The sequence below is a fragment of the Hyla sarda genome, chromosome 4, assembly GCF_029499605.1.
Source record: "Hyla sarda isolate aHylSar1 chromosome 4, aHylSar1.hap1, whole genome shotgun sequence".
In the NCBI taxonomy this organism is placed as follows: domain Eukaryota; kingdom Metazoa; phylum Chordata; class Amphibia; order Anura; family Hylidae; genus Hyla; species Hyla sarda.
In genome coordinates, this window is record NC_079192.1 from 376846433 (window position 1) to 376869952 (window position 23520).

The 23520-nt window shown below is 44.1% G+C and overlaps 1 long non-coding RNA gene across 4 annotated transcripts in view; it reads right to left on the reverse strand.

The window, feature by feature from the left end:
- LOC130267307 (uncharacterized) overlaps positions 1-23520 on the reverse strand; it is a 68619-nt gene that overhangs the window by 21577 nt on the left and 23522 nt on the right. For all 4 annotated transcript variants that reach the window (XR_008843141.1, XR_008843139.1, XR_008843138.1 and 1 more), the window contains exons 2-3: positions 5331-5449; positions 3929-3981 (exon numbers count right to left, since the gene is read on the reverse strand). This is a non-coding gene — a long non-coding RNA (uncharacterized LOC130267307). The remainder of the gene's footprint in view (positions 1-3928; positions 3982-5330; positions 5450-23520) is intronic.

Consider the following 23520-nt stretch of genomic DNA (forward strand, 5'->3'; position numbering starts at 1 on the left):
CCCAGCTGATCGGAATATCGCGATTTTATCGTGATGTCCCAATCAGCCCGACTGAGCTGCCGGGAACCGTTTACTTTCGTTTTCAGATGCGGCAATCTACTTTGATTGCAGCGTCTGAAGGGTTAACAGCGCGCGGCACAACGATCGATGCCGCACGCTGTTAGCCCAGGGTCCCGGCTATCGTTAGCAGCTGGGACCGACCCGGTGTAATACGGGGTCACGGCGTGACCCTTTTTTTCACACCAGGACCTGGCTTAGGACGTACAGGTACGCCCTAAGTCCCTAAGAGGTTAATTTTACAACATACATAGTATTTTTTGGGTTGTGCCATACATTTTATGGTAAAATGAGTGATGTCATTACAAAGGACAACTGGTCGTGCAAAAAACAAGCCCTCATACTAGTCTGGGGATGAAAATATAAGAGTTACAATTCTTAAAAGGCGAGGAGGAAAAAATGAAAATGCAAAAATAAAATTGGGCTGGTCTTTAAGGTCAAAAAGGGCTTGATCCTTAAGGGGTTAATACTATTAGATATAGATAGCACGATAAAAAAAAAAAAAAAAGAATTCCTTAACAAATATTTAAAAACTTGGCTCATGGATCGTACCCAGAGAGTGGTGGTCAATGATTTGTACTCTGATTGGTCCCCGGTTATTAGTGGTGTACCCTAAGGTTCAGTACTGGGCCCGCTGTTGTTTAATTTATTTATCAATGATATAGAGGATGGCATTAACAGCTCTGTTTCTATCTTTGCAGATGACACCAAGCTTTTTTTTTTTTGTATATATCCATTAAGGTGCCTGTCCAATCAATTGTTATTCATATTGCTACTCAGTCTTACACCCCTTTTTTGCCTATATTTATCTGTTCCATTTTATGTGTTTTTAATAATCACTAATAAATGTTATACACTTTTTTGCATAATTATTGTCTATGTGGTTATATGCTGTGACTTCGGTAATTTGTGATACACATAGACATTGGTTCTTTTTGATCTACTTAATGCCCATTTGTTGGTTGGTGACACCAAGCTTTGTAGCACAGTAGAGTCTACAGAGGATGTGTATAGGTTACAAGATGACTTGGATAGACTAAGTGTCTGGGCATCCACTTGGCAAATGAGGTTCAATGTGGATAAATGTAAAGTTATGCATCTGGGTATTAATAACATGCATGCGTCGTATGATTAAACTGGCAGAGTCACTGGTAGAGAAGGATCTGGGTGTACTTGTAGATCACAGACTACAGAATAGCATGCAATGTCAGGCTGCTGCTTCCAAGGCCGGCAGGATATTGTCATGTATAAAAAGAGGCATGGACTCGAGGGACAGGGACATAATACTCCCCCTTTATAAAGCATTGGTACGGCCTCACCTGGAATATGCTGTTCAGTTTTGGGCACCAGTCCATAAAAGGGACACTGTGGAGCTGGAAAGGGTGCAGAGACGCGCGACTAAACTAATATGGGGCATGGAACATCTTAGCTATGAGGAGAGATTAAAGGAGTTACAATTGTTTAGTCTTGAGAAGAGACGTTTAAGGGGGATATGATAAATGTATATAAGAATATTAATGGCCCATACAAAAAATATGGAGAAAAACTGTTCCAGGTTAACCCCCCCCCCCCCCCCCCAAACGACACTCCCTCCATCTGGAGAAGAAAAGGTTTAGTCTCAAGGGGCGACACGCCTTCTTTACCATCACAACTGTGAACTTATGGAACAGTCTACCTCAGGAACTGGTCACAGCAGGAAAAATTTACAGCTTTAAAACAGGGTTAGATAGATTCCTGGAACAAAATAACATTAATGCTTATGAAGAAATATAAAATCCCATCCCTTCCCCAATATCGCTCCACACCCCTACACTTCAATTCCCTGGTTGAACTTGATGGACGTATGTCTTTTTTCAACCTTACTAACTATGTAACTATGTAACTTAAATTAAACAATGGGTCATTTTCTGATGACACATTCCCTTAAAGCAATTGTTTTCTCCAGTGCAAAACAATTTTTTTCTTATCAGCTGGTTCCAGAAAGTTAAACAGATTTGTAAATTACTTCTATTTAAATATCTTAATACTTCCAGTACTTTTCAGCAGTGTATACTACAGAGGAAGTTGTGCAGTCCTTTTCTGTCTGACCACAGTGTACTTTGCTGACACCTCTGTCCATGTCAGGAACTGTCCAGAGTAGGAGAAGATCCCCATAGCAAACCTCTCCTGCTCTGGACAGCTCCTGACATGGACAGATGTGTCAGCAGATAAGCACTGTGGTCAGGCAGAAAATAACTATACAGCTTCCTGTGGAGCATACAGCAGCTGATAAGTACTGGAAGGATTCCGATTTTTACATAGAAGTAATTTACTAATCTGCTTAACTTTTTGGCAGCAGTTGATTTAAAAAAAATATTTTCCACCCGAGTCTTTCTCTACGGACTGAGAAGGTACATGTTAATGCCCTCTAGATAAAATTTATGTTTTAAAGACATTGATATAAAGATGGCTGGTTGATTTTATAGTCATTCACAGAAGAAGTTACCGTATTTATCGATGTATAACACACACTTTTCAAACTTAAATTTGAGGCAAAAAACTTGCCTGCGTGTTATATGCCGATAAATGTGCTGGTCACTGATTCAAGGTGGCATAAGCGCCAGCTGCTTGTTAAAGATCAGCAGCCCGGTTGTGGACACTTTAAAACAGTCACCAGAGGTGGCTGCTGTGGGCCAACACTTCTCTCCTGCTTGTCATTCTCCCTGCCTTTTATATTGTTTTATTTTCCTTACCTGGCTGCGCTCCAGAAGGCTCAGGTCAGGCGACGGGTGATGCGGGCTGTGCGGCCAGTAAAGAATTACGTCACCTGACAGCTCCTCTGCGCCACATCAGGGACATCACTCATCATTCCCTGCACCTGCTGCTGAGGACTAAAGTGGGGTGGCTGAAGGAGACGTACTGGCCTCATAGCCCGCAAGACTCGCTGCCTGACTTGAGCCCGCCCGAGCGCGGCCAGGTAAGGAAAATAAAAAATATATAAAGCAGTGAGAATGTTGATCAGGGGGGAGAATGATGAGCGGGGGGTTGGGGGGGGGAGAATGATGAGATGGGGGGAATGATGCGTAGGGGAAGGGAGAATGATGAGCAGGGGAGGAGAGAATGATGAGCAGGGGAGGGGGGAATGATGATTGGGGGGAGAATGATGAGCGGGGGGGGAATGATGAGCAGGGGGGAAAATGATGGGTAGGAGAGAATGAACAGGAGGTGAATGATGAGGTAGGGGGAATCACAGGTGGAAGGAGGCACAAATTGAAAATTATGAGGCACACAGGATATCAGAGGAGAGGGGAGGGGGTAAATGTGGCACAGGGACTGATAAAGGGGGTGGAATGCTGTGGCACTCGGGGGGGGGGGGGGGGGGAGGGACACCAAACTAAGGAGCAGGGGGAATCAAAGTTGGGGGGATGATGAGGCATTTCGTTCAGAGCTTCCAAGTCATTTATTTAACTTTTTTTTTTTACTTAGATTTCCCTGTTGAAATGAGGGTGTGTGTTATATGCCAATAAATACGGTAATTTCTTGTTTTGTATCATCAGCTATTTAATTAACTGAAGGTTAAATCAGCAACAACAGAACCAAACTGAACAAAGCAGGGTAAGTCACCAAGTACACAGCACAATATGTACTGACATCCTTTGTCTCAACAGTCAATGATGGATGAAACTATTTGGTGTTCTAGACATGTGGGTTGAACAGATGTCTAAGGAAGACAACTACTGCAAAAGAAAAGTTTCTGCTCCCAAAAAAAAAAGTTAATTAACCTGATAACAACCGTGCATCGTACATATAAGGCTCATGGTCCTTGGATTTGAACCCACACCATTGTAAATGTACAAGAAAGGTTTAAGGGGTTATTCCATTTGCTCTATACCTTGTTTGTCCTGTGGCAGGCTCGGTGCAGCTTCCTGATTTGGCCCTATGGTGCTAAAGAGCCACAAAGAGTTTAGGCCATATACACAGTCATATATACACACACAATTACATACATACATAAACTGACATACACAAACATATACACATACTAACAGATGGATACATATATATCACTTTATTGACTTTCTAGTTCTTATCTTGCTCACCCGGGTATGATTGTTGAGAACTTTTTAACAATGAAAGATCTTGTTCTCACTGTGAGAATAAGACTGAGCATGTAGGCCTAAAGAGTACCTATCATCAAAAATACTTTTTTTTAATATATTGTTCATTAATGTCTCCTTAACAACTTTCTAATTGCATGTCATTACCTAAAATGTTTATTTATACATTTATTTTTAATTCTAAAATATGAACACTAGGGGTCTCCCTACACGTCTGTTTATCATAGATTTCAGACTCATGCTGTCCTTGCATGAGTCTGAAATCTCAGTGCAGCAGGGCTGACAAGCAAGCACAGCAGAGGTCATCAGGCTCCAGCAGCAGCACGGCAGCTCTGTGCTCCGATCTTCCTCCTTTTTGTAAGACACATGCTTTAGTAAACTGAGAGGAGGAGACTATGCATGCATAGAGGGATCGCAGCATAGAGGAGGAAGGGCAGACCACGCCCCCTTCCTTCAGTCCACATGGACTGCAGAGGGAGCAGAGAAGGGAAGAAGGGAAAAGGTGCATAGGGTTTTTTTAGAAAAAAAATAAATGTAGGGTTAGTGTCAGGTAGAGTCAGGGACAGATGGGGGGTGGGATTAGGGTCAGTTTAGTTCATGATAGGAACTCTTTAAAGGGGTATTCCAGGATCTTTTTTTTATTTGACTATGCTACAGAGGCTGTAAAGTTAGTGTAGTTCATAATATAATGTCTGTACTTGTGTATGACAGTGGTCTCACAATTCTTATGTGATTATCGCCCCAGTATTCATTTTTAACAGCGTACAAATTACTCATGTCTTGGCATTTCCCAGGTTACAGTGCATTGAGACCTGACATCACTAGTCCGGTAATCAGAGAGCCTGCCCTGCTTCAATGGGTGGAGCGACCGCTGGGTGGGAGAGAGTTCATTTTGAAACAGCTGTAGGCTCCCTGATTAGAAAACACTGGTGTATTGCATTAAAGGGATCACAGGTGGGTTTCAATGAGTGGGGTGGCTGATGTGTGGGAGGGAGGAAAGGGACCTCATACTTACAAACTATGGGATGTGTAGTTTAGAGAACGAAATTCAACAGGAAATACCCAGTTATGGCAGTTACATACTACTGAAATCTCCTTATGGTGGTTAACCCCTTTAAATATATACAGGACTGAGGTAGCTGTCACTATTAATGTAAAGACACAAAATAAGGTTACCAGCCAGGGCTTTTGCAATCTTCCAGCCTGCTATCACTTTTCTGCTAGTTGAAAAGAGAGGTAATGATGTCACCAGTCCTACTGACCACTGCTTCTAGAGCACAGAGGTGGTCTGTAACCTAGACAACAAAGAAAGGTGACAAATGCCCATGTCCTTAAAATAATGCAGAAAATGTAACCATAACTATTTGCATAAATGTGTATTTTGACATGCAATACAGGGTTAAATAGGATCTTTTGGGTATGTTCAGATGAGTGGATTTACAGCGCATATTTAGCTGCGGAAGGACCTCTGTATGCTGCCTTTACATGTGCCTGCTTGGAGCGGTAAAATGCAGCTACGAGAAGACACACTGATATGTGTGAGTCGACCCATGCCTGCGCAGTATACTCGCACACCGTGGCAGCTCTTGGCTTAGCTCATAGGGCAGGGGGAACAGCCGCCATGTGTGCAAGTATACCGCACATGCGCGGCGACTCCCAAATTGCTTCAGTGTGTCTGCACGTAGCTGCACATATAAAGGCAGCATACAGAGGTCCTTCAACGGTGGATCCGCAGCATAAAATATGCTGTAAATCCGCTCGTCTGAACGTACCCTTAAGATGGAAAAACCCCTTAAGAGCTCCTCCTTCTGAAATCAGATCAGCTCTGCCAGAGGGCTCTATCAAAGAAATTAAAGAACCCATTTTATAAGGTATTGTTTTACTGTAGAGTGGCAACTTAAAAAAAAAATAATAATAATAATAATAACAATAACTGTGCAGGTTTTTTTATTTTTGCACACATTAATCCTACAACTTAAAAGAAAAGTTCAAAAACAAGCCCAAAAATTATTTTGGCAGCGGAAGAAATAATAAAAGAAAACAAAAATCTATAAAAATGTACACAATAAATCACTGTGAGTGCAAAATCATTACAAAGTGTCTGATTATTTAGGAGTGAAACATTCATCAAGGGGTTAAATGTGCAGGTGCATTCGGTTGTGAGTTCAAGGCAGAAGCAAATGCAAAAAATTAAGCAGCACCCTGGGAGCATGTAAGATGCAGACAGTGGAGAGAATACATTAGATTTTTTCCAAGAAAGCAGCGGACCTCTCTTTACAAATGTGAACTGACTTGAACCATTACATGCACATTTATCTTATACCGTCAGTCTGTTATTGCTTATAGAAGGGTCAGCTAGAATATGGACCTGCAATGCTTAGGAAAGCCCCCTTGTTACAGAAAAGTTTCTTTAAATGAAAATAAAGATAATCTTAGAATTGTCTAAGGAGCAGCTCAGGAGTCACATCATAGTTTGGGTGACTGCTTACTACTTAAAATATAAGTAAGCCCCCCCCCCCCCCCCCAATAAAAATTATTTTGCACCCTTGTCTCATTATACAAATGAAATAAATAAATAAACATATTTGTTTATAAACAAATACCAAAGTCCAAAATTGCTCATTTTTGGTCACATCCCAGAAAAAAAATGGAATAAAAAGTGATCAAAAAGTCACATATACACAAAAGTGGTACCAATAAAAACCTGCAGATTGAAGGGCAAAAATAGGGCAATTTTAAACATACTTATTTTCTTGCAAAAAGTTAAAGTGCATCTGACACCTGTCTCACCCGTACTAAACCCAATACACAGGGTTAAGTGCCAGTGAACCGTATTAAAATTATGTATTAGGCTGGGTTCACATCATGTTTTCCTCAATACAGGACCGCATACGGATGAGGGGAGCTAAAACCTTGCACTCCTGTATCTCAGCCGTATGCACCCGTAATACGTTTTCAATGAGCCGACTGGAGTGAAACGCTGACTCTAGTCGGCTCATTTTTGCCCCGTATGCGGTTTTCCAACACACCTCAAACTGTGGTCGACTACGGTTTGAGGTGCGGTGGAAAACCGCATACGGGGCAAAAATGAGCCGACCGGAGTCAGCGTTTCACTCCGGTCGGCTCATTGAAATGAATTACATTCGGGCGCATACGGTTGAGATACAGGAGTGCAAGGTTTAAGCTCCCCCCAGCCGTATGCGGTCCCGTATTGAGGAAAACGTGATGTGAACCCATCCTTACTCACCTGAATTCATGGTCCAGCTCTGGAGAGACACAGTGTATTAGCCCCCTATGCTAATATGTTGATTAACCCCTTATACACAATGGAGGCGGTAGCAAGTGTCCTGAGCTTTCCTGCCTCGGCCCTCTCTGCTCTCATATGCCCACCCTCCTCATAGAGGAAGAGAAGCTTAGAAGTTAGCTCCTGCCTCCATTGCGCAAAGGGAGTAAATAGCATATTAGCAACAGACACAGTGTGTATCTTTGGTTTTGCTGTACATTTTAAGGTAAAATTCAAAGTCATTAGAAAGTACAATTGGTCGCTTAAAATGCAAGATGGAAAAATCTAAATACTAAAATTAAAATTGGCTGTGTCTTCAAGGGGATTAAAGAAGTATTCCACAGTATTATTTTGTTTCTATTTTGCTGATCATGTAGTAAAAGTAAAAAACAGGTAACGGTGCATTCACACCACAATTCTTTAATACGGTGAATAAGCTGGGAGATGTGAAAAACGGGCGCTCCTGTATCCCAGCATCCATATCTGGTTTTTGTGACCGAACTTAAAACCGTAGTATACCATGGTTTTCAAGCCAGTCACAAAACCAGATACGGGGCAAAAATGAGCCGTCACTATCTGACTCATTCAAATGATTGAAATGCGGTCCAGGGCCGGCTGGGATACGGCATTGCCCAATTTTCACACCTCCCCACACGATCTGGTCCCCATATTAAATAAAGAATCGTGGTGTGAATGCATCCTATTTCTTACCTATCTTGGTCTCCTACAGCTCACACTCCATGGCTTCTAGTCTCATGCTACTAGTCTTTTCTCTCTGCTTCTAAAATGAAGAATCGGAGCAAGCCCTACCTGCTACTGAACACAGCATAACTATAGATGAAAACTTTTTTTGGTACCACAAGGTTGCTAAAAGCTACTTTAAAACACACACAAAAGCACAAAACATAAGAAACCTTTCTGCCCAAGTTCAACTATTTTTATACGATTTCACACCACTGTCTAGCATCCATTTACTGTGAAAGCTTCTCAATGATATAATAAGTATTCAACGTAATAATAGATTGATCAAATGGTGACTTTATTACAGGAGTTCTGTTCCGCTGTTGCATTATTTACAAAATCTAGCTGAAAATAATGACTCAGCTTTGCCCAGATGTCATCATATTCAGACAGACATATATATATATATATATATATATATATATATAAATGGAAGGGAAATTTTTACTTTAGAACCTGGAAAAAAAAACATCCAAAAAGGATTAACAATTTATACATCGATTATGTGGAGTAAGTTAAGAAGATAAATGCATTGCTTGAGAAAATAAATTATTATTTACTTATTTATTTATTTATTTTTATTTATTTATATTCAAAAGTTTCTCATTGTTGTCCAGGAACTCTCTCTGTTTTTGCAGCTCAGTCCCATTTGCTTGCAATAACAGATGCTGCCTATAGAGAGGAGCTGTTTCTGGAAAAAAAATTTACTTTTTTTTTTTTCTGTTCTCAGGCCTTTACCACACATCACCTCTTTCCGAAATTCTGTGAGATCTTTCTGGATAAATAGCACTGCAGTCCATTATTCATTAGTGATATTTGTTGATGATATATTCAACACTGCATTGTTTTCTCCATTAAAGGGGTATTCCAGGCAAAAAATTTTATCCCCTATCGAAAGGATAGGGGATAAGATGTCTGATCGCGGGGGGCTGCTGAGACCCCCCGCGATCTTCCTGCAACCTCCGGGTTTCCGGGACTGGGGAAGTGACGTCACGCCCCCTCCATTTATGTCTATGGGAGGGGGCGTGATGGCCGTCACGCCCCCTCCTATAGACATGAATGGAGGGGGCGTGGCGTGACGTCACTTCCCCAGTCCCGGAAACCCGGAGGTTTCCGAAACCGGAGATTCAGCACCCACCCGTGATCAGACATCTTATGCCCTATCCTTTGGATAGGGGATAAAATGTTTTTGCCCGGAATACCCCTTTATAAATAAAAGCCACGAGGCAGATGTGACGAGAGTAAAGATGAGTGAATTTTATTTTGTGCTTGAAATGATCAGATCTGCTGTAGTATAGTGTAGCAGTGTAAGATGCCACAGCAATTCTGTACAGGAGCAGGGACTCCTGTCTTCACTAAGCAGTGATGCATTTGCTATATGCATCATGGCTCACTCATGCCAAGCAAATGTACTAAATTGCTGAGGTTGGCATGTACAGTTTGCTCAGTGCTGCTCAGTGTCCAGTACTTTCTGTAGCACCCTACATTATTTTTAAATGGGAAATTCTAAATGATTTTGATTAGTTTAGAATTGATTCGCCCATTGCTTGAGTAAAGTCTAAAACTGGCCATATATTCAGAATAGCTGACAGTTATCTCTTCCAACCCCTTCACCCATTCACTTGCATGCTTAGTGTACATGTAATCAGCTGAGTGTGGGATGTAAAGCCACTGCCATACACCATATTATCATTATGCAGTCACTATAAGTAGGTTATGTTTGTCCCTCGCATAGTGGTACTATTGGTGACATTAGACTGTATATATTGGTATATAAAAACAGTATGATGATATTATTTCGTCACTGCAGTGATAGTAAGTCACCCTGGTGTGTAGGTATTATTTTAAACCCACTTTTTTACAAAAAAAATCCTGCATGCAACCCTGGTGAGCAGCGATGCATACACTGGTATATGGCCAGCTTAACTGGTAATGTCCCTATATTCTGTGATAAACTAAATGAAAAATCAAAAAGAACCATAAAGATATCCCCTCCTCGGGGAACAAAATATACATTCACTATATGAAAATGGGGGAAAGGGGTAATTACTTAAAAACTTAATTTTGCTCCCATTTTATTCAATGAAAAATTAAACAGAAAATTATTATTTTTTTCTCATGAAAATACCCTATTCCCTACACAAAGTTCATTATCACAGTCCAATAGTGAATGTGATATGTGAAGGCTAATACTGGTAAATGCTATGCTGATCTCGGCAACTTACTATCCAATACAAAAGCTAGCGGGCCTACCGCATTAGTCCTGACAGTGGAGATCTACTGCTTTAGCATTGTCTGTGCTGTGACTAATCTAGCAATTCTTGCTTGAAACAAACTCTACCATGCCTGTGGGATTACTGTGGAATTAGGTGTCCATGAATGAAATCCTCTTTGTATTTTGTATTTTATATTTCCATGGATAATCTCATTAGGATAACATTGTTACTTACTCTAATCATCTGTTTATTGTTTACAGCAACATTGTGTAAATCATAGATCACAAATATTATAGCCAAGCTTCAACCACATGAACAAGGAAGAGCTGCAATACCAGACACAGCCTATAAACAAGAGTGGCACTATTTCTGAAAAAAAAGGAGCTCATGTCGCTTGATGGGAAAACCCTTTCAGTATTATGTAAAAACATTTGCTTTTAAATGTTAACTTCTTTAAAAACTAATAGGGACTGTTTTTTTTTTTTTTTTTTTTTACTCCTGAGATAGCTCTACTCTTCACTGGCATTGTTTACCATGTTTGCAATTGCAGCTCATCCTCATTGATGTGAAGGCCCCCTAAAGTAATGATAATTTTAAATAAAAAAAATAATGAAAATAGTTCATTTAGTAGAGAATACTCCCTTGCATTTCTGTTATGAATTTTCATTTTTATGCGTGTTAGATTTGCATGGTACTATCCCCATTCAAAGGGGCTCATTGATATGCGACTATTCCATGCACAATTCTGTATCCAGCATTTTTAGTTCTGCATCAAAAAGTAATGTTACTTATTGCTTATCAGTTGTCATACAGCTATACCTATATACAATTTACAGTATCTAAGGCTATTTTCACATTGCTGTTTGTCTCCGGCAGTGTGAAGCCATTATTTTAGGATCGCGAATAACGGGAGAAAAATTTGTGCTCACAAAATTTTTTCTTTTGCTACTCACCACTAATAAATAATGGGTTCATCGGGACCCCACCAGAGTGAATTGGGTCTATCGGGACGTGTTGGCACCCATTTGGACTCGTCAGGTAACGGGCCCATTTTCGGTCATAAAAAAATAAGCACCTGACGGACCCGTTAGTGACGGGTCCCGACTGCAGTGTGAAAGGAGCCTTATTTAAGTGAGTATGTTCCATAATGGTAGTAGTAGAAGTACTGGCTGCGGGAGTCTGTAGGTGGCTGACTTTTCATACTAACGGATGAAAAACTGATGCAAAAAGATGCCACAGAATGTCTTCCGTTTGCATTAGTATGCATGCGTTAGTAGTATGGTCCGTTTAGGAGGTAGTAAAGAGAGAAAAGCGGGATGGAAGTAAGCAGCTGTGTGAACCTAGCCTAAGTAGTGTACTATTTTGTACCTGTTAATCTGTCAAGGGCCTAGATACTGTGAAAGTGTAGGCAAAAGTAATCACCGGCTGTTGTTTTTACTAAGATACTTTTTTAAGTGTACTGTAGTGCATTTTTATGCCCTCATAAGTGCATGCCACATACCTACCTCTAAGTAATGTACTATTTTAAACCTGTTAATCTGTCAAGGGTATACATACTGTGAAAGTCCAGGCAAAACAACTCATCGGCTTGTGTTTTTACTCAGATACTTTTTTAAGTGTACTGTAGCGCATTTTTCAGCCCTCATAAGTGCACACCACATACGTACATCTAAGTAGTGTACTATTTTGTACCTGTTAATCTGTCAAGGGCCTACTTACTGTGAAAGGACAGCTAAAAGTAATCACCAGCTGGTGTTTTACTCCAATACGTTTATTAAGCGTACTGTAGTGCCTGTAGGCCTAAATACTGTGAAAGTCCAGGCAAAAGTAGACACCTGCTGCTGTTCTAGACAAATACTGTTTTCAACGTAGTGAAGCGTATTGTACTCCCCTTATATACACACTAACTATGTAATATAGAGAAGTGCCAGGATGTGCACAGAGGAGTGGCAGAGGCCTAAATTCATCAGGCAGAGGTCGCAGCAGACTAGGGGTGAGTGGTAGCAGGAGTCGCAGCAAGAGGCCTTAGCTCCTGGTATCAGCTAGTGGTCATGTCTCGACCAGCAACCCATCTGCTGTCATCAATTGGTTAACACGGTCATCCACTTCATCACAAGTGAGTTTACCCCCAGTCAACAGTCGGTGGGTTCCTCAGACACAACCCCCAGTTGGCATGGCCCAGGAGCAGTTCCTGTCCTCCCATTGCCTCTATCCTCTGCTGTTCCCTCCCCTTCAGAAGTATCTTCTGCTTTGGGTTCAGCTCCACTATTCAGTGAGGAGGATCTATTAGAGGACAATCAGCAGCTACTGCCCAGCCAACAAGTGGAGGAGACATCCACCGCTTCCTCAACTAGGTGGGCAAGTAGTGATGACGAGAATGACGTGGGAGGCGGTGTTGCCAGGGTTCAGGGTCCTGAAGAAGACACTTTTGAGGAACCTGAGGAGGGCATCAGTGATGTGCAGACACTTGTTGATTATGATGAAGCCGATCGCAACAGGGAGCCGGGTGCAGAAGGGGCTTCATCATCATCAGGAGAAGAGTGTTGCAGGTTGCCCGTGAGGCAGCAGCTGAGCCAGCAAGGCGGTAGCATGGTTAGCAGTCAACATGGTGGCAGAAGTGGAAATTCTGGAGCCAAACGTGCCACCTGCTTTGCGGCAGCATGCCTTCCCAGGAGGTAGTGGAACAGGGGTTTCTGGAGACGGCGGCAGTAGCAATTAATTAGTGAGGACTGTTGGTGGGAAAATCAGCTACTTGGCGGTGTGGCAGTTTTTCATCAAGCCACATAGCCACATGCAAGGTGAAGCGTGGCCAGGGTCCTATAAAGCGGCCTGGGAGAACCGTGGCTCCGATGTAGTGGTCCAGCCTGCTGCATCACCTAGTGGCACGCCACTCCCTCCTTCAGCCAGCCAAGGCTCCACCACCTCAGCCAAAGGGAGCAGTGTATCATACCCTCCTTCTGTCGCTCCAGATGCTCCTGCTCCTCCTACTTTTAGTCAGCCATTCCGCCAACAATCCATCGGCGAAGCCATGTCCAAAAGACAACAGTATGAATGTGCTCCTGTCCAAGTTGCTGGTGCTGCAGTCCCTCCCTTTTCAAGTTGTGGACTCTGCACCTTTCAGAGAACTGATGGCTTGTGTCGAGCCGAGGTGGAGAGTGCCAAGCCATAATTTCTTTGCGAAAATGGCAAAACATTTTTATTGCAGCAATAGCTACCCTAAATCTTCAGTTTAAATTCTAAAATTTGTCCTTTAATCTTAGGGATTGTGAAGCCCTTGTGTCTACTCATGCTGCTGCCAGCTTCAGACACTATATGGTGTCCTCATGCTTCAGCCTCATCCAAGCGGTGTCATTCAGCCACTACATGGTCTCCTCATGCTGCCAACACCTCCACGCTGTGTCATTCAGTGACTATATGGTCTCCTCATGCTGCCAACACCTCCACGCTGTGTAATTCAAACACTATATGGTCTCCTCATGCTTCAACCACATCCAAGCTTTTTCATTCAACCACTATATGGTCTCCTCATGCTGCAAACACCTCCACGCTGTGTCATTCAGCCACTATATGGTCTCCTAATGCTTCAGCCACATCCAAGCTGCATCATTAAGCCACTATATCGTCTCCTCATTGTCAGGATCCGGAGTGGTATGCGGGTTAGACACAGGTAGAGGATCTTCTATGTCAGTGAGGTGATGGCGTGGGCCGTACCAGGGGAACGGAATCTAAGGGGTTACTGGTTTTCACCAGAGCACCAGGTCGTTCCACCCAATAGCGACTCAACCTCATTGACTGCTGAGTCAGGCGCGGTACAGAAGGACTAGGCAAAAGGCAAGGTCAGACGTAGCAGAAGGTCAGGACAGGCAGCAACGGTTCGTAGTCAAGGGCAACGTCAAGGGTCTGGATACACAGGCAAAGGACACACGGGAACGCTTTCACTGGCACAAGGCAACAAGATCCGAAGGGGAAGTGGGTTACTATAGTGTAGAGAGGTGATTGCACTGATTGGGCCAGGCACCAATTAGTGGTGCACTGGCCCTTTAAATTTCAGAGAGGCGGCGTGCGCGCGCCCTAGAGAGCTGGGCCGCGCGCGACGGGACGGGACATAAGGAGGACGGGGCAGGTGAGTGACATGGGGCGCGTTACGAGAGCGGGCACGTCCCGTGCCTCGAATCGCGTCCCCTCCGGTGACACGGGAGCAGCGTTCGCGGTCAGCGGTGCCGACCGGAGCGCTGCATGTAGAGGAACGTAACGAGAACTCCGGGGAGGCAGCGGGACCCGGAGCACACAGCGTGACAGTACCCCAACCCCCTTGGGTCTCCCCCTCTTTTTAGAACCGAGGAATCTGTGGATGAGATCTTTGTCTAAAATATTGGCCTCGGGTTCCCATGATCTCTCCTCAGGGCCACAATTCTCCCAATCTACCAAAAAAATGTTTTACCTCGGATGATCTTGGAGGCGAGGATTTCTTTAACGGGGTAGACATCAGAGGAGCCAGAAATAGGAGCAGGAACAGTGACCTTGGGAGAAAAGCGGTTAAGTACAAGAGGTTTGAGGAGAGACACAGGGAAAGAGTTAGGAATGTGAAGACAAGAGGGAAGATGAAGCTTGTAAGAGACAGAATTGATTTGATTCTTGATTTTAAAAGGCCCAAGGTAATGAGGACCCAACTTGTAGCTAGGGGCACAAAACTGTATGTATTTGGCAGAGGGCCACACTTTGTCACCCGGGACAAAGACAGGAGGAGTTCTACTCTTTTTACCTGCATGTTTCTTCATCCGAGAAGAGGCCAGTAAGAGCGAATTTTGAGTCTCCTTCCAGATAGCGGAGAAGTCCCGGGTTACTTCATCCACGGCAGGAACTCCAGAAGAAGTGGGAATGGGGAGGGGGGGCAGCGGGTGACGGCCGTACACCACAAAAAAATTGAGATTTGGCAGAAGACTCAGAATTTTTGAAATTGTACGAGAATTCAGTCCAGGGCAGAAGGTTGACCCAATCATCTTGGCAGGAGGAGACAAAATGTCGCAAGTAGTCACCAAGAATCTGATTCACTCTTTCCACTTGTCCATTGGATTGGGGGGTGATAGGAGGATGAGAAATGTAATTTGATCTTTAATTGATTACAGAGTGCTCTCCAAAAATTTTGACACAAATTGAATGCGTGGGAAGCCCGTGAAGACGAAAAATCTGCAAAAAAAATTGCTTCGCCAACTGTGGCGCAGAAGTAAGGTCAGAAAGCGGAATAAAGTGAGCCATTTTGGAAAAACGATCAACGACCACCCAGATGACTGTGTTGCCATTGGATAAAGGAAGATCAGAGATGAAGTCCATGGCTATGTGGGACCAAGGCTGTTCAGGCACCGGCAGCGGAAGGAGAAGACCTGAAGGCTTCTGGCGAGGGGTCTTGTCACGTGCACACACTGTACAGACTCGTACGAAATCGGTCACATCCTTTTCCAGGGAGGACCACCAATAGTGTCTGGCAATCAACTGTAAAGCCTTTTTGATTCCAGCGTGACCAGCCAGAAGGGAGGAATGGCCCCATTTGAGGATCCGGAGGCGAAAACGGGGAGGAACATAAGTCTTTCCTGGAGGGATAGGCACCAGAGAAGCAGGGGCAGAAGAGATCAGACACTCAGGGGGGGATGATGTGCTGAGGCAGGGTCTCGGCTTCAGAGGCATCAATGGTACGAGATAGAGCATCAGCCCTGACATTCTTGTCTGCGGGATGAGAATGGATTTGAAAGTTGAAACGGGCAAAAAACAACGACCATCTAGCCTGGCGAGGATTTAGCCGCTGGACGGATTGAAGATAAGACAGATTTTTGTGATCTGTATAGATGGTGATGGGATGAAGGGATCCTTCCAGAAGATGTCTCCACTCCTCAAGCGCCGACTTAATAGCCAATAGTTCACGGTCTCCAATGGCATAGTTTTTTTCTGGAGGAGAAAAGGTTTTGGAGAAAAATCCGCAAGTGACATTTTTTCCTTTAACGGATTTTTGTAGGAAAACAGCTCCGGCTCCAACGGAGGAGGCGTCAACCTCGAGGAAGAAGGGCTTCAGAGGATCTGGTCTGGACAAGACTGGAGCAGAGGAGAAGGCAGCTTTGAGGTGGTTAAAGGCTTCCTCCGCCTGTGGCGGCCAGGATTTTGGATTAGCATTTTTCTTAGTCAGTGCTATGATAGGAGCAACGATGGTGGAGAAGTGGGGAATACATTGACGATAATAATTTGCAAATCCGAGAAATCTTTGGATAGCTCGTAGGCCAGTGGGACGAGGCCAATCCATTACCGCAGATAGTTTATCATGGTCCATTTGAAGACCTTGACCGGACACAATGTATCCCAGGAAGGGAAGACTGCTGTGTTCGAATAGACACTTCTCAATTTTGGCGTAAAGTTGATTTTGGCGTAGTCGCCGGAGCACTTGACGGACATGAAGGCGATGTTCCTCTGTATTGGAGGAAAAAATGAGGATGTCGTCAAGATAGACTACCACACAGGAGTACACCATGTCCCGAAAAATCTCATTAACAAAGTCCTGAAAGACTTCTGGGGCGTTGCATAGACCAAAGGGCATGACAAGGTATTCAAAGTGACCATCTCTGGTATTGAAGGGGTTTTCCATTCATCACCTGCTCGAATACGTATGAGGTTATATGCGCCCCTTAGATCAAGTTTGATGAAAATCTTAGCTCCACGCAGTCGGTCGAAGAGTTCGGAGATGAGAGGCAGAGGATAGCGATTTCTTACAGTAATTTTATTGAGACCGCGGTAGTCAATACAGGGGCGCAGAGATCCATCTTTTTTTGCAACGAACAAAAATCCAGCTCCAGCTGGAGAAGAAGATTTCCGGATAAAACCTCTTTTGAGGTTTTCCTGTATGTACTCAGACATAGCATGTGTTTCCGGGGCAGAAAGTGGGAAAATCCTACCACGGGGCGGTGTGGTACCTGGGAGCAGGTCGATAGGGCAGTCATAGGGTCTATGTGGAGGTAAGACCTCTGCTTGCTTTTTACAAAAGACGTCTGAAAAGTCCTGATAGGCCTTAGGAAGAACTGGCAATGGAGTAGCCATGGAGACCTGGCAGGAAGAAACTGGGTGGAGACATCGCTTGTGGCAAGAAGTTCCCCAACTCTTAATGTCCCCGGTGACCCAGTCGAGGCTGGGCGAATGACGTTGGAGCCAGGGCAAGCCCAGAAGAATTTCAGAAGTGCAGTTGGGTAGCACAAAAAATTCAATATGTTCATGATGGTGAACTCCAACACTCATGAGTAGCGGTTGAGTGCGGTAACGCAAGGTGCAGACCAGTCTCTCTCCATTGACGGATGAAATGAAGAGAGGTTTGACAAGACGGGTAACTGGAATATTGAATCTGTTGATTAGGGAGGCTTCAATGAAACTTCCTGCTGAACCCGAGTCCAAGAAGGCCACACCGGGGAAGGAAGTATTAGTATTAGCGGGTATGGCAATCCGCACAGGTATAGTCAGTCGTGGAGAGGAAGAATTCACACCTAGCAACGCCTCTCCTACGTTAACTAGGTGCGAGCTTTTCCCTGACGCGGAGGACGAATAGGACAGTCTTTTAGGAAATGTTCGGTGCTTGCACAGTACAGGCACAGGTTTTCGTTCCTACGGCGAATCCTCTCTTGTTGGGTCAGGCGAGACCTATCCACTTGCATAGCCTCCTCGGCGGAAGGCACAGGAACAGATTGCAAAGGACGCTGGAAGAGAGGTGCCAGGAGAGGAAACTGCCTGGTGCGAACTAGATCCTTTTCCTGACGAAGCTCCTGGCGTCTTTCAGTGAAACGTATGTCGATGCGGGTGGCCAGTGTTCAGACAGGGTTGCAGGAATCTCTTGTGCGGCCAGAACATTTTTGATTTGACTGGATAAGCCTTTTTTGAAGGTCGCACAGAGGGCCTCATTATTCCAGGATAGCTCAGAGGCAAGGGTGCGGGACTGAATGACATATTCGCTCACTGAAGAACTCCCTTGGACTAGATTCAATAGGGCTTTCTCGGCTGAGGAAGCCCGGGCTGGCTCCTCAAAGACACTGCATACTTCTGAGAAGAAGGACTGGACTGTAGCAGTGGCAGGATCGTTGCGGTCCCAAAGCGGTGTGGCCCAGGACAAAGCCTTTCCAGACAGCAGGCTGACCACGAACGCCACCTTAGACCGTTCTGTAGGAAATTGGTCTGACATCATCTCCAGGTGTAGGAAACACTGGGACAGGAATCCACGGCACAGTTTAGAGTCCCCATCAAACTTGTCTGGTAGAGACAGGCGGAATCTGTGAACGACCTTGTCCTGGGCCACACCGCTTTGGGACCACTCGCTGCGGAGGAGATGCAGGAGCTGGCGGAGGAGATGGTTGCTGTTGTTGCTGCAGAAGCTGTCAACTGAGTCAGCTGTTGTCCTTGTAGCGCTATCTGCTGAGATTGCTGGGTGACCACGGAGGTTAGGTCAGCGACACTGGGCAGCGGGACCTCAGCGGGATCCATGACCGGATCTACTGTCAGGATCCGGAGTGGTATGGGGGTTAGACACAGGTAGTGGATCCTCTATGTCAGTGAGGTGATGGCGTGGGCCGTACCAGGGGAACGAAATCTAAGGGGTTACTGGTTTTCACCAGAGCCCGCCGCAAAGCGGGATGGACTTGCAGCGGCAGGTAACCCCCAGGTCGTTCCACCCAATTGCGACACAACCTCACTGACTGCTGAGTCAGGCGCGTTACAGAAGGGCTACGCAAAAGGCAAGGTCAAACATAGCAGAAGGTCAGGACAGGCAGCAACGGTTCGTAGTCAAGGGCAAAGTCAAGGGTCTGGATACACAGGCAAAGGATACACGGGAACGCTTTCACTGGCACATGGCAACAAGATCTGGCAGGGACAGGAAGGGGAAGTGGGTAAATATAGTGTAGGGTGGTGATTGCACTGATTGGGCCAGGAACCAATTAGTGGTGCACTGGCCCTTTAAATTTTAGAGAGCCGGCGTGCGCGCGCCCTAGAGAGCGGGGCCGCGCGCGCCAGGACAGGACAGAAGGAGGACGGGGCAGGTGAGTGACATGGGGCGCGATCCGAGAGTGGACGTCCCGTGCCTCGGATCGCGTCCCCTCCGGTGACACGGGAGCAGCGCTCGCGGTCAGCGGTGCCGACCGGAGCGCTGCATGTAGAGGCACGCGGCGAGCGCTCCGGGGAGGCAGCGGGACCCAGAGCGCTCAGAGTGACACTCATGCTGCCAACACCTCCACGCTGTGTCATTTAACCACTGTATGGTCTCCTTATGCTGCCAACACCTCGACGCTGTGTCATTCAGCCACTATATGGTCTTCTCATACTGATTCCACTTCCACGCTCTGTCATTGTGCTGCTGTGCGGCAGTGATTCTAATAGCGATGCAGGTAATCTTCATGTATTTCTGAATAATAGTATTATTTCACTACCCCAGCACACTTCATATGCGTGTTAGAACAAAGCAAATTATTCTATACCCCTTATTGAGGCTCTCTGTAGTTCAGAAATAGCCATTTTTAAGATAGATTCACCGCAAATAAATTCGGATCAATCCAGATTTTTGGGAGAAATTTGGCGAATCGGCCCAATCGAAGTTTTCAAAAGTTCGCTCATCTCTAGTACTTACCATTGTTTTCTTTTATTGTAGTCTGTCTATCAGTGTCTGTTCATTTCAGGAAAGAGGATATCGATTTGGAACAGTACCTGGAAATTCTGACTCAATAATAAGTTCTATACTACAGTTCCATTATATATTTTGATCATCATATACCACCAATATGTTGTATGCCTTTATTATTGTTGAATTTTCCATACTTTTATGTATGTTATTCTGTATACCTCCCCACTGTGGTATGATGTCTTTAACCCCTTAATGACCAAGCCAATTTTATTTTTGCGTTTTCATTTTTTCCTCCTGGCCTTCTAAAATCAATAACTAGTTTATATTTCCATCTACAGACCCATATAAGGGCTTGTTTTTTGCATGACCAATTGTACTTTGTAATGAAACCTCTCATTTTACCATACAATGTACGGCAAACCCCAAAAATATTTTTTAGGGAGGAAATTTTAATGAAAACCAAAATTTTGCACATTTTGGAGGGGTTCGTTTTCACACTGTACAATTTACGGTAAAAATGACACGTGTTCTTTTTTCTGTGGGTAAATACAATTAAAATGATACCAATGGCTAGATACTTTTATATTTTTGTACCGCTTAAAAAAAATCTAAAACTTTTTGTACAAAATCAGTAATCTAAAATCACCCTATTTTGACCACCTATAACTTTTTCATTTCTCTGTATATAGTGCCGTATGAGGGCTCATTTTTTGTGCCGTCATCTGTACTTTTTTTTTAGATACCACAATTGCATATATAAAACTTTAATTAATTTTTTTAATAAAATGTGACAAAAAAGCAGTGACAAAAAATTTTTGGACTTTTTTTATTTTTTACATTTACGCCATTCCCCGTACGGGATCATTAACATTATATTTTGATAGTTTAGACATTTACGCATGCGGCAATACCAAATATGTTTATTTAAAAAAATTACGCTTTTTGGGGGTAAAATGGGAAAAACTGACAATTTTCATTTTTATTGGGGGAGGGCATTTTTCAACTTTTCTTTATACTTTTTATGTCCCCATAGGGGACTATCTATAGCAATCCTTTGATTGCTAATACTGTGCAGTGCGATGCATAGGGCACAGCATTGCTCAGTATTATCTGTGATCTTCTGCTCTGGTCTGCTCGATCTCAGACCAGAGCAGAAGACCCCGGGCGACGGCCGGAGCCAGGTGAGGGGACCTCCGGCCGCCATGCTGGATGATCGGATCGCCGCGGCAGCACTGCGGGCGATCCGATCATCCAATCAAAGTTCCGCAATGCCGCAGATGCCGTGATCTGTATTGATCACGGCATCTGAGGGGTTAATGGCGAACATCCGCACGATTGCGAATGTCGGCCATTACGGCTGCTATTAGCCAAAACCTGCCGTGTATGACGCGAGCATCTTTCCGATGCTCGCGGTCATACACAGGATGTAAATGTACGTCCTGGTGCGGGAAGTCCCACCAAACCAGGACATACATTTACGTCTGTGGTCGTTAAGGGGTTAAAGAGGTTATCCACTATAAAGTGATTTTAGTACGTACCTGGCAGACAGTAATGGACATGGTTAGGAAGGATCTGCACTTGTCTTGGGGCTAAATGGCTATGTTGTGAGATTACCATAACACTGTGGATAGCTTTTTGTGAACTGGTATTTCCTGTTTCAGTTTTCTTTTTTTTACTACAAATCCCATAATTCCATTTTCCTCCCTCCCACACATCAGCCACCCCACCCATTGAAACATAAATGAGCTGAATCCATTCAAAAGACCTGTAGTTTTCAATCACGGTTCCTACAGCTGTTGCATTAGTTGCAGATTGATCCCTCCACCCATTGAAGCAGACAGGCTCCCTGTTATCAGCTGACTAGTGAGTCAGGTCTATGCCGCATTGCAACCTGGGAAAAATCTGAAACAACAGTCATTTTGTATGCTGTTAAAAATAAATATTGGGGTGAAAATCACAGAAGAATTGTGAGAAAACTGTCACACACAGGTACAGACACTATATTATGAACTACACTAACTTTACAGCCCCTGTAGCATAGTCAAATAAAAAAAATCCTGGAATACCACTTTAATCCCCTGATGAACTGTATTATATAATTAGACATACAGGGAAATGCATTGGGAAGTCTAGGGTTTTCATTAGGGATATCTGGTAATCAAAGCCAAACCTAGTGATGGTCCTTTTATATTTATGTATTTCTGTTCTGTTGTGAAATGCCTTGTAATTTTACCTGTGATTTGAGAGAGTAAAATTTTAGCTACATTTGATTAGTTGTTTGTTTAAGAATTAGCTAATTGGACACTTTGTCCGTGTTGTTAGTGATAGTAACTCTTGTCTACCCTTGTACTTCTCTGGCCAGGGCCACACTATAACTAACTAGTTTAACCTGGTTCCATCCCTCTGGGGAGAGAGGAGTGGACTTATGGAGACTCCTCCCTCAGAAAATTCCAGAGGCTTCTAGGCAGTAGGCTGTCTGAGGGAGGTCAGATGACCTAATTCTCATAAACTTTTGCATTTTCCACCAGTGGAGGCAGTACAGAGAAAATAAACCATTGCACATCCTGATACCTCAATGATGTAAACATATGTGAAATATGTACATAAGTACATTTCAACTCACAATACCAGAACATGATTAAACGGACATGATACAATCTGCAGTCACACTCACAACCTATATTCTTCAGCAGCTTGTAGATAAGTTGCAGGTATCTAACATATCTATTAAATGGGGGGGGGGGCTACCTATTTGGAGAACAAATATTCTTTCAGCCTAGGGCACAAAAACATCTCCTACAGGCCATGGTCCCAGCTCACAAATCACAGGATTTAAAGAGTCTTCTGCTAGGTACCATATGACACCTTCAAAGGTCTTCATATCACAATTGGTCAGAGCTGCGATGGTGGCATTAGGAGGAATCTACCCAATATTATACAGGCAGTTTTAATGTTGTGGAGGATCATTGAATGTCTTAAGAGAAACCCAAGTGCAAGAAAAAGTGCAGGCATGTCACGCTAAAAAAAATGTACACAAGGAATGTGGTCCATTGCAAGCCCTTCTCCAAAAGGAGAGAGGCCACCAACAAACCTTTCCCTCAAGGCCAGAAGGCACCTACAAGGGTCTGGGTTCGAAGTCCCTTTTTGCTGAAGCTACTAAGGGGTTGCAAGTGCTTCTGACATCTACCTAGGCATTAACCAAGGTGTCAGCCAAGAAGCCAAATACTGCCGAGATGCTTGGGGTTACAGGGAGGTGAGGAACCAGAAGGCCACACTCACCTCCCCTAGGCACCCAGGAGAGACACCCAGAAGGGCTACTGTACCCTGACCATCCTAGTGAACATAGACACAACAAACGTGGCACAGTGAGGACATACAACTAAATAAGTGAATGATGCAGTAAGTTACTGCCCGGTAATCCGGCCTGATCTATAAAAATTTCTATGATCCCAGTCAGAAGGCCGGGATACCAAGGATAAGTGCCAAAGGTAA